This window comes from Numida meleagris, chromosome 2 (genome assembly GCF_002078875.1).
Source record: "Numida meleagris isolate 19003 breed g44 Domestic line chromosome 2, NumMel1.0, whole genome shotgun sequence".
Taxonomy (NCBI): Eukaryota; Metazoa; Chordata; class Aves; order Galliformes; family Numididae; genus Numida; species Numida meleagris.
The window spans coordinates 134,384,419-134,396,103 of NC_034410.1; the positions used below are offsets into that span (position 1 = coordinate 134,384,419).

General features: G+C 51.9%; 1 long non-coding RNA gene across 2 annotated transcripts; it reads left to right on the forward strand.

The window, feature by feature from the left end:
• On the forward strand, positions 8 to 11,685 carry LOC110395120. Of its 2 annotated transcripts, XR_002436176.1 has the most exons (3): positions 8 to 3,559; positions 5,825 to 5,918; positions 9,160 to 11,685. It is a non-coding gene; the product is annotated as an uncharacterized LOC110395120 (long non-coding RNA). The 2 variants fall into 2 exon arrangements; XR_002436175.1 differs by lacking the exon at positions 9,160 to 11,685 and having other exon boundaries at positions 5,825 to 9,117.

The following is an 11,685-nucleotide window of genomic DNA, read 5'->3' on the forward strand; positions in this document are numbered from 1 at the left end:
ACCCCGGCCCCGCCGCGCTGACCTCATCCAGCCACGCAGCCCCGCGCCCCCATTGGCGGGGCGTCACGTCCGGGGGGGCGGGGCTTCCGCTGCACCCATTCATAAGCCGCCGCCGGGCGGGGGGCGCCGCCGTGTCGCCGCCGCGGGGACGGGCGGAGGGGTCGTGGGAGTGGTGGTCCTCATCCGGGTACCGCGGTGGGTTTGCTGCGCTCCTCCGGGCTGAGGTTGCTGTGGGGCTCGGCCTGGCCTCTCCTGGTGGAGTGGGGACTTTCGCAGCCCTGCCCGGTTCACCCTGCTCCGGGGGTCGGCTCAGGCCTGGTCGGGGCTGACCCAGCCTCGCCGTGCCCGCTGCTGCTGCCGCCCCCTGCCGAGCCTGCACCGCCGTGTTGCTTCGCCCTGGGGCTGGGAGTGGGCGCTAGGAGCGGACCCAAAAATAGGGGAGAAATATTTAAAAATAAATCCGAAAAGAACAAGTCTGGCCGGGGAGCGGTTGTCCCAGGGCCACTGGGTGTGCGGTGCTAGGCTGCGCCCGGAGCCCGCCCTGCCCTCTGCTGCTGCCATGCTTAGCACAAGCGGACATCCAGATGCCTCAGCTGCAGGGAGCTGCCTGAGCAACTGAACATCCCTCCAGCTATGTGGTTGTGCCTCATCTCCTCTGCTCCTTGGCACCTGGTTCTGTGACTGGAAGCCCGGTGTGCTGGGAAAGCCTTGTTCTCCCGCAGGCAAATCCCTCTGTGACAAACCCCAGGGCAGGGCTGTGGGGATGGGGCAGGAGCCCGGCGAGCAGCCCAGCTTGCTGCAGCCTTGCCCGTGGATGGGCAGCTCTGTGAGGGGCGATTGCCTCTTAGGTGGATGTAAGTGCCTCAGTCATGTGAGTTCAGCCACCAAGCATGATGGAGGATGCCAGGGACCCCATGCTCTTCCATGCCCCCGGGGCTCCTGTCATGTCTTCTTGTCTCCCTCCGCTTCTGTGATGCTGAGAAGAAAAGTGTGGAGGCACTGTGCCTCCTCGCCTGCCATGGAGAGTGTGTTGCTGGCAGTGAGTGGGGTTGGGTCTGCAGCTGGAGCTGAGAGGAGACATTCCCTTCCAAAATAATTCCTTCATAGGGAGGACTGCTGAAGGAAGGAGGCTGGGGTTTGAGGCAGAAGAAAGGAGTGAGAATGGTAAGAAAATGTCATGTTCCTGGAGTAAGGCGTTATGGATTGCTGGCAGAGATTTGGGTCTGGGGGCAGAAATTTTCACCTAGGACGTGATAGCGAGGAAGCAGGATTAAATATTAATGTGCTAATTAACCCTGTAAGCCTTCCTTGCAACATTTGTCACAGCTCGCATGCTGAAACTGGGATGCTGCTGAAGAAAAAGAGGTCAGCTTCTTGAAAGGTGAACTCGGGCTGCTCACAGAGGCACCTTCTGTCAAGTGCAGGAAGATGGAATCCCATTACTGTCTGCAAATTAAGCCTCTGGGGACCTGTTTCAAACAGAAAGCAGCCTGCGAGCTGTGCTGTCTGTGCCAAGGACTGTTGCAAGCAGATTTTGAGGATCGGGTGCCGGCCATCCCATGGCATGGAGGAGCTCCTTGCCGCCACGGGAAGGACACAAAAGTCACTGGGCTTCCTGGGGAGCTGTGCCACGCTGGAGGTGCCGAAGCCATTACCAGCTTCACAATAAGGACTTAAGCTTTAAAATAGCTGGATCTGGACACAGGCAGTAATGATGTCATTTTACAACACAGGGATATAAACCTCCGTGGATTGCTGCTGCCCTACCTGTGCCACATGATTGCTGCGAGTGGGCCTGGATGGCGTGGCACTGGGCGTGATGCAGCTGGGGAGATGTGTGTGCGTCCCTAATGGGGCCGTAACGCTGTTGCGATCGGTGCTATTTCTGAAGGCCGCCTTTACCAGCCAACCGTTAGCCACTGTTTGTTACTGCTGTGGGCTGACAGGACCAGCAGGCCTGGCTGCGGCCTGCAAAGAGCTGCAAGCCCTTCTGACCCTGGTCCTTCACCCTTTGCACTCTTCCATGTAATTCATGTCTTCACATGGCTGGCGGTTGTCCGGGAGTCTGTCCAAGCCCTCAAACCAGAGGCCAGGAGTGGGAATAGGTTTTCTCTTTCTGTCTGTGCCTCTTAATACCTGTCCAATCTTCACTAGTCACCCGGAGCCAGTTTAAAGAGGTGGATCAGAGTGGACTCTTTTGGGTCTTCCTTCTGGCGAACAGCTGCATGCTGTGGTGCTACCAGATCGTAATTGCACAGAGTTCCCTGCTTAGCCACCACCTGACTGGTTGACCATGAAGCCCACGGTACCTTCCACCTTCCTTATGTAAAAATTCCTTACTGCTTTGCACACTTGGATGCACCTTTCCTGGACCTGCTGAGTAATGTCTCTGACTGACCCAATGGACATTTGATGTTCCTCCATCTACTTTGCCTCTAGGGTTCAATCTTGGGCCTCGAGAAATATTTCTTGGATTGAAATCCACATAAAAACATAAGAAGAAATGCTGTCACGCTCTCATCTCTAACTAACATCTTTATTTTTTAATCCAGTAACTGTACTTAAAGTGTTTGCCTATGTAAGAGATCAGGAATGACCCCCATGGCACTGCCCTACTGAAACTGCTTTGCTGTGGCTCCTTGTGAGTATCTCAGCAGGATTTGAGCACCTTCATTACTTGAGCATCCTCTAGTTTCCTGCATTTTAGTTCACTTGCCAACGCATGCATCATTTTTCACCAAGCTGACACTGGAGGAGCCACTTCAGGCTAATGCCCTGGCTTCAGGACCCCTGTTATACCTACTGCAGTGCCATGAATGTGCCTGGGGTCTAATTCAGTTGGGACCACAGTGAGCCTCCGGCAGGAAAATGCTCCCATACCTCAGGGAGGATGCTTCAGTGCTTCTCCCTGGCCACGGCAAGCCAAGCATCTAGGCGTGTTACTCCTCCATGCCTTACTGCCCCATGATAAGTACCTAGATACTACACCTCTTAGTAAATTTAACTCTCTGTGAGGTTGTAGACTTGCTCAAGTACCCAGCTCTCACTGGTCTGACCTGCCTTCCTTTTTTTTTTTTCTTTTTTTCCACCTTTAGGAGTGCTGAGCTTTGTCTCAGGCTTGGTGAAGCCGTGGGGAGCCCCACCTGGGCTAATTGTGCCATTAGGCTGTCTGCGGGCCTCGCGTTTCCTGCTGAGAGGGGCTGATGGTGCTTCCCTGGCTGACAGGACACCATGAGTGATTTATCGCTGCTGTCGAGTGTGTTGTGATCCTTGGAAGAAAAGCAGCATCAGAGTACAGAGCAGCTGAGATACTTGGAAAGTCTCTGTGATAGGCATGCATGCCGTTAAGCTGTGTCACCCATTGCTTAATTAGCTCCGACTGCCAGCCTCTGTGGCATGGACGCGCTTCTCCGTGACCAAGTGCAGCCAGGATTCCCAAAGAGCTGAACAAAACTTTACAAGGGCCTGGAGTCCTGGGCTAGATCTGCACGAGGAGCCTGAATGAAAGCAGCATGGTTCGCACGGATGCTGAGCACCCACAGATCCCACTTTGGGTGAGGTGAGCTGGGCGCTGGGACAGTGGGCTCCCAAGCTGCTGGTGTTCAGAAGGTGTTTGGACAACACCCTCAGACATAGGGTTTGAATTTTGGGTGGTCCTGTGTGGAGCCAGGAGCTGGACTCTGTTATCCTTGTGGGGCCCCTCCAACTCAAGATGTTCTATGGTTTTACGTGTATGTGCAGGAGCTGGTAGCAAAACCCCTCCCCTGAGAGCTGTGGGAGAGGCACTGACTCCTTGGTGATATTTCCCCACCTTCTAATGGAAGCAGCCTCCTGTTACTCAGTCCTTGGTAGCGCCAGGTTCAACTTTGGAAGGCCTTTCTGATGTCCACTCCCTGCTCTGTGAAGGTTGAAGGCTGGTTTACTCTGCCTCAACTCAGCTGTTTCCCTGGGGTTGTATTGCTTCATCAAAAAAGAACAAAGTGTGTGGTGGGGGGGGGGGGATGGAAATGAGGGGAAAAACAAGGCACACTTTCAAATAGTAATTTCTGCAATGATAATAATGCATTAAAATTATTCCTCAGCTTGGAGCAAATTAGAGTGATCTTTGCTCCACAAATTAATACTAACATTATGGTTGTTTATCATGTCTTGGTAATATCACATGGGAATAAAAATATCAACTCTTACCCGTTTAAATAGCCGAGATGTAACTGTTTGAGCTTCAGCACTGCAGCAGCTGTTTCTCATGTCCTCAGAAATAATTGGTTGTTACAGAGGGTATTTAAATGGGAGAAACTGACTTTGGTTTTATAATTAGTTTATTTTTGAGGAAAAACATAACTGCCCTTTGCTAAGGAGGTGAGGATTTCAGGTGGGATGGAAAGACAGCCATTCAGGCACTGACTTACGGTGACACGAAGCAGACATTAAACCAGAGGCTTTGTAACACCGAGTTACTAATCTCACAGCAGAGCTGTGCTGGAGGAAAGCCGGCTTTCCTAAGCTCACTGTGGGGTCAGGCAGGTTTTGGGACAGAGCAGGATGGCTGTGTGAAGTGGCTGTGCTAGCTGTGATGGTCGCGTTTCATGGCTACTCTGTGGTTTTAGTGCGTACATTCAGCAGCGTTAGCTCTCTGGGTGCAGCCGAATTTGGCAACACCTAAAACCCACCAGCATGTGGCTTGGACAAGAGGAAATTTAGCCTGGATATAAGGAAAAAGATTTTTAGAATAAGGGTGGTGAGTCACTGGAACAGGTTGCCCAGAGAGGTGGTGGATGCCCCATCCCTGGAGACAAGGTCAGGCAGGACGGGCCGGGGCTCTGAGCAAGCTGGTGGAGCTGCAGGTGTCCCTGTTCACTGCAGGACAGTTGGACTAGATGGCCTTAAAGAGTTCCTTCCAACTCAAAGAGTTCCATGATTCTACGTAACGTGGCGGGGCCAGGCAGGCGCCTGGTGCCTGGATGTCCCTTGTTACGGGCGGCTGCACAGCACGCCATGCTGGCTGTGGCACAGACAGAAATCAATGAAACATACATCGTCCTCATCCTCAGCCACTATGCCATGGGTTAAATGCCCACTGCCGGTTTGGAAAGGAGCTGTCAAGCACTGCTTACTGAATTTCATTGAATCCCCACGGAGGGGAGAAGGAGGCGTGTGGCTGCACGTGGCACAGCCCTATCCCCAGTATTGCCTAATGGCTTTTCAAATCACTGCTCTGCTCAGCGCTCTGGCTGTGCTGTCTTGTGCACTACGAAGCATGCATTGTGCCAGCCATGTCCGACCTCCTGCATGCAGCCAGGCTCAGCCAGCAGCTCCTGAGGCCAGCCAGCAGCACCGAAGCATTTCGGAGGTGGCATTCAGGGCTCTTTACAGGAGCACATGCTGTCTCCGCAGCTGCCTGGCTTCACTGGAAGAGCTCCCTGAGAGTAGCGGCAGCCTGAACAGAGCCCGCTTGTTGGTTCTTCTTCCTTCAAGGAGCGATAACTTCCAGATTTACTCCCTTTCTAACTGAGCATCTTTTGAAGTGGGTGTAGAACTATTTAAATAGCTTCTGTGGAGGTGGGATGAGAAATTGCTCTTATTCCGTAGTCTGCAATCAGCACCAAACAAGCACTTTTCTCCACTGCACACACAAACAGGCAAGCAGCTGCCAGCAGCCTCAGCACTTTAGGTCTGATTTTCTTCTCGCTGCTGTAAGGCGTGAGGAATTCCACTGACATCAACGGAGTTTCAACAGTGTCATTGTAAATTGATTTTATTTTTAATCCACTTAAGTCTCTATATTTGTTTTTTGTTTTGTTTTGTTTTGTTTTGTTTTTTCCAGGGAGCACCCGCTGGCTGCACTCTTTGAAGAGGTGCCTGGGCCATGCAGACCAGCCTTGGGCTACAGCATGGTTCTTTGTAGAATCTAGAATCTGGTGAGTTGGAATTGACCCTGAAAGGCCATCTAGTCCAACTCGAATGCAATGAACAGGGACACCTACAGCTCCACCAGGGTGCTGAGAGCCCTGTCCTGCCTGACCCTGCACATCTCCAGGAATGGAGCATCCACCACCTCTCTGGACAACCCATTCCAGTGCCTCACCACCCTGTAAAATTGACTGTAAAAAACCTTTTCCTTATATCCAGTCTAAATCTCCCCTCTTGTAGTTTGAAACCATTTCCCCCTGTCATATCACAGCAGACCCTGCTAAAGAGTCTGTCTCCCTTTCTTTGCTCAGCTTTTGGAAGAGGCAGGGACCAGTTCCATGACCCACCTTTTCCCAGTGCCCATAACTTCCTCCTGCACCAGCCCAGGGCTCCAGCTGGGGACTGCCAGTGTCCACAGGACCTGGCGGCTATGGCTCATCCCCCCCTTGTACAGAGCAGAAATGCAGAGGAAGCACAACACAATGATGGGCCATCAACACGCAGTGAGTCTCTGGTGGCTCTCAGAGAGCCCTGTGCCCAGCGGGAGCACAGCCAGGTGTCACAGCAAAGCCGAACAAAAGTTTGGGCCGCTGCTGAGTCAGTTCTGAAGCTGGCAATGTGTGGTGTGTTCGTGCACCACTTTTTTTCCCTTTGGTGCAAACATGGGTGGCAATCTGATTAGCTTATGATTCACCATCTGGCTAATGTCCCTCCTTCCCCCAGTCCCCACCTGTTCAGATAACTACTACGGTAGTGTAGGCTGTTGACTTGAAATAACTTTTCCAACCCCTTTTGTAAATGAGCTCTGGCAACTGCTCTAACCCTCGTCCATGGGCAGAGGTTGTAATAATTTAACTTCAATGCCATTGAAAACAACTCGGCCTGATGCAAAACTCCATGTGAGCATCTAAGAGGAAGCAAGTTCACCTGGAGCTGCTACTCCTTGACCAAGGCTAGGGACAGAGGTGCTGCTTCGGGAGGGCTGGGTCTTCAACCCAAGCCAACTTCGGCTGCCTTTTGTTGCCTTTGCTCCTTCCAAAGGCTGTCACCTCCCCAGCACTGCCACACAGGGACATTGCCAGCCCTGGGGACACGGCTGAGCCTGGCAAAGCTGCCCAAAAGCAGTGAGCACCCCAGGTGGGTCAGGGCTGGTTGCCTATGCTCAGTTGTGCTGAGATCAGCAACTGTGAGCCCACCTTTGGTCCTCCAGCCCCACGCCACTGCTCATCCTTTCTGTTAAGTCAACATCAGTGAGTTGCCCCCATGGTCCCCATGGGCCCTTTGCACCCATTTAAACAGATCAATAGGGCTCAGGGCAAGTTCACAAAAGACCTAAATTATGTAAGCAATGCAGTGCAAGAAAAAAACGGGGGCGGGAGGAAGGAACGCTGGTGCAAGGAACTCACCAAAGGAATGGTTTATTTAGAATGATAGAATAGAATCAGAAAATCATTAAGGCTGAAAAAGACCTCTAGAATCATTTAGTCTAACCATCAGCTTGTCACCACCGTTTCCACTAAGCTATGTCCCTCAGTGCCACATTTATTCCCAAACTGAGCAACATATTGCAAGAGGAAGGTTACAGTTTTGAGGCTCTCATGACAGATGCATGCCAACCTCTATGCTTACGCCCTTGAGAAGACCATTAGGTGACCCAACCCTACCCCTAACCCTGTGCTGTGAGGAATACATGGCCTCCAGAGACCACGGCGAGAGGAGCAGCTGCGGTCAGGAACCTGCGTTAGCACCAGGGGAGGTGGGTGCTTTGCCCGTGGGTGAAGGCAGTAGGTTTGCCAGGGAAGTGCCTCTCCATAGACGGGTGCTGATTTCACCCCTGGCAAACAGCATTAATATAATACATCAAAGCTGGGTACCTTAATAGGAAACCAAGGGAAAGGATTTGCTATACATGCTAGCTACTTTTCAAATGCAAATGTCTGTCTTAAATCAGATTAAGACAGAAGGAAGCCTAGAGAATGCCAATAATTAATATGCGATAAAGGAATAAACATCCAGAGCATCAAAAGGTAAAATGCAATCACAGAGATAAAGGTGCCCCGGCTGCTCTGTGCCAGCTCACTGCTGCATGGGGTGGGCAGGCATGAGACCCATTCTCATCTGCAGGGGCAGAGGGAGATCACCAGCCCTGAGCGGCTGCTGCTGCTGCTGTGCTCCATCCCTCTTCTGCTTTGGGGGAGCAAGAAGGAGCCACTAGGTGAAGCAGGGAAGTGGGAGCTGCCCAAGGTGCGAGCAGTGCTGCTGCAGCCTGGAGCTGCCTCTGTATTGCTGGGCTTGGCCGGGTGGGAGGACCCAGCAGGGAATATCTGGCTCCTGCAGCTCCAATGGAGTAGGAGAGATGGCAGTGGGTGCCAGCACCTCTGACTATCTCAGTGTTGAGGATCCCTCCCGGCCACTGTTGTTGGCTGATCTCGGAAATGTTTTGCATCATTCCTTTGCCTCAGCCTCAGATGAGGAGCAGACTTGGTGTTCCCTGTTCCCCTCTTTCCCCAGACTTGTGTGTTTGGTTATGGGCACGGGTGTATCTCACCTATCTTGAATCTGAAGACTACAGATTAGAAATGGAAGGGAGAAAGCTAGTGGGCTCTACTCCCCTTTCCTATTCCTTACAACTCACTAGGGCTGGCATTGGACCCCTGTGAGTTCCCTGTGGTTGCCCTTCCTTCTTCTACTGATGCTGAATAAGCAGTGCTTCCTCTGGCTTTATGGAGCTTGTGTAAGGCAGCCAACTTCAGCCGTCTTTTGTTGCCTATTGATTGCACCAGAGATTGCACCAGAGATGAGGGCACTGGCAGCCTGTGCGTGTGGGACGTGAGCTGCCCTGATGGCAGGTAACATTGCTGTTAATGTTTGAAAGCTCCAATGCCCAGTCTGTGTGCTGGTCCCTAGAACTGGAGGGTGCGTATCGTACCAAGCTGCTCTTTATTTTTAACCCCAGATACCAGGAAGTAAGCGGCATTTATTTCCAGGCCTCTTAGGAGATCTATTGCTGACAAAGGTTCCCAATCTGCCTCCAGATCAGAATAGAACTTAAAAATCAAATGGCTAAATACTGAACATCAGGATACACTGGGTTCCTCGCATGATTTGTGATCATCTCCCTGTGTACAAAAGACTCTTGCTGGCCCCTCGAAGCACAGGAACACACTCTGCTAAAATAAACTGCAAAAATTATGCAATTCCCACACACATCTTTTACGTTTCCCTTTTGCTCTGATCTTTTGTTCAAAGAGCAGGCAGGGCTGGTGGGAGCCCCGGGCACAGCTGTGGGGAGGAGATGGACAGTGTGGGCAGCAGCACTTGGAGCCGCAGTGGACGGATGGGGGTCACTGGACAGCTGCTGGAGGATTTTGAGGAGCCCATTTCTGCCCCCATTTCTCCAGGCCTTTTTGGAATCATTGCTGGTGCAAAAATCATGGCGTGGCTGAGATGGGAGATAATCTGATCCCAGCCCACTGCTCAAGAACAAAATGAGAGAGCTGCGGGCAGGACCTCGGTGGTTGGGCACACCTAAGGACAAAAACCCAACCAACCCTCCCGGCTGATGTCCTCCTGCCCAGCCAGTGGCATCAAACAGAGGAACTGAACGAGGCCCTACCAGACCCCCATCCCTGCAGGAGAACTGGAGCACAGTAGTTTCAGGGGTGAGGAAACATCTGTGCTGCCACACTGCACAGTGAGGAGGTGCCAGATGCTGCCATCATCATTGGTGGCACATAGCACCCATGTGACAGCCCTGCTGCCAGCACATGCAGCTCTGCTGAAGCCATAGAAACCAGTAGTTATCCTTCTGAAGAGAAGCTGGGCCAGCAGAGGAGATGGTCCTGTGGATCTTCTGAGCCTGGAGTTCATATCCGTTCCACCAGTGGTCGTTCAAGCGTGATCCTATCAACTCCTGATAATGTTCGTATCCACTCCACCAGTGGCCATTCAAGCTTGACCATATCAACTGTTGGCTGTATCCAGCCCTTCTGGCAGATGGCTGGCGTCAGCATGGACTCTGCACTTTGGCTGTTTCCCAAAGAAAATTGTTTATCACTCCAACAAGCACTATCCTGAGCAAGTTTAAACCAGTCTTGCGGCCATGCTCAGGATTTCAGGTAATATCAGATCTATGGCTGGTCTGAATTTCCATGTGGCCTTGGGACCCATACAGTTCAGTCCTGCTAATTAATACAATCACCATGACCAAATATTACAGAGATGCTTACCAGCCTTGGTCAAGGGGACCTCTGAGATGGAAGTTCCCCTGGGGAGGTGTGGAAGGAATGCTATTCCTCTGAGCTGTTTGCGGCTACTGTCATACAAGACTTCATGCAAGGCTGGTGGCCTCAGGATTCACTTTCACATGCAGGTCCCTTTTGCTGTAGTTCTCCCAGCTGGAGGGAACGAGCTGAGGTTGAACACACTCAGGGCTTTGAATTCCATCACAAAGGGGCTACTGGTTGGCTGCAGCCCAAGCCTCACTCCCTCAGGGGCACACCTCCCAGCAGCCCCAGGCGGGGCAGCCTTCAGTCCACGGTGCCCATCGCAAACACGGGCTGTGCTTCGCACCTGCCAGCAGCCTTCCCTATTGCCCCAGCCCGTGGCAGCTTTGGTCCCTATCACAAACAGCCACTTGCTTGGTGCTGTTCTGTGTCCTAAACTGTATTTCTTCTTATAACTTCATTTTTATTTAGTGCCTGAAGTTCTAGATTAAATGCCATCTCCTAGCAACTGGTATATTTTTATCTTTAGTCTGCTAACTTTTGGTGCTTGAATATTGCTTTCCATTCATTGTGCTGTCTCAGATAAAAAGAGAAAACATGAGTTTCCAGATACCTAGCGGTATCTCCATTTATTCATTACATTTACGCACAGCCAACTTTGCAGCCACTTGTTGGGTGCCTCTGCAGCCGTGCTCCAGGGAACGGCCAGTTCCTGAAAACCCTCTAACTCGGTGTGGATGGCGTTGTCCCCACAGGGCATTGGCATGGCAGCAGGCTCCTGCTTCCTTTTGGCTTGGAATCCTGCAGCGTGCCTTCTGACGGTGCGTGGGCTTCAAATAGCATCAGCAAGCGGGTTCACCCTGCCTCATTTCAGCCAGCCTCAGCCTGCACCTGAGGAGTACTGAGCCTCCTCTGACCGTCAGCAGAGGGGAGCAGCAGCGTGGGGGCTGCTCCGTCCCTGGGGCTGCCTGTGTGAGCCTGGGGTGGAGGCTGCCCCAGCAGAGCCATGGGCAGACGTTGCTGCTGGCCGGGTGAATCCACCACCACACGCCGCAGTGCCCATCCTTCAGCTTGCAATTTCTTGTACTCACTTTTCTATCCATGCAAACTTGGCTTTAGCTGTTTATTTTTCTGTTAGCAACAGTTATAAATTGAATTTATATGAAATAAAATATGCTGTCCATGAGCATAAAAAAACCAGCTGATGATTCGTGACTTTTATTCTTGTAACTTCTCACTTCCAGAATATCCATTTGACAATCTGTGAATCATAGATATCGGCTTGCATGGATATACTTAGCTCTGATCTGTATGGTGAGATGTAAATAACCAGTTAATTAAACGGAATTTATCTCTGCACATCACTGGTTCCCCTCTCTCCTGTTTTCCCCTCCTTGTGCTTTAGCTCACGGCTCGCAGGCCCTGCAGTCACTGCAGTGCACTCAAGGCCGCCGGCAGCTCTGAGGCCCAAGCTGCCCAGGGCTTCCTGCAGAAATGATGCAGCACCAGGATGGGCTGCAAGCGATGGGGCCTTGTTCATGGGTGCTAG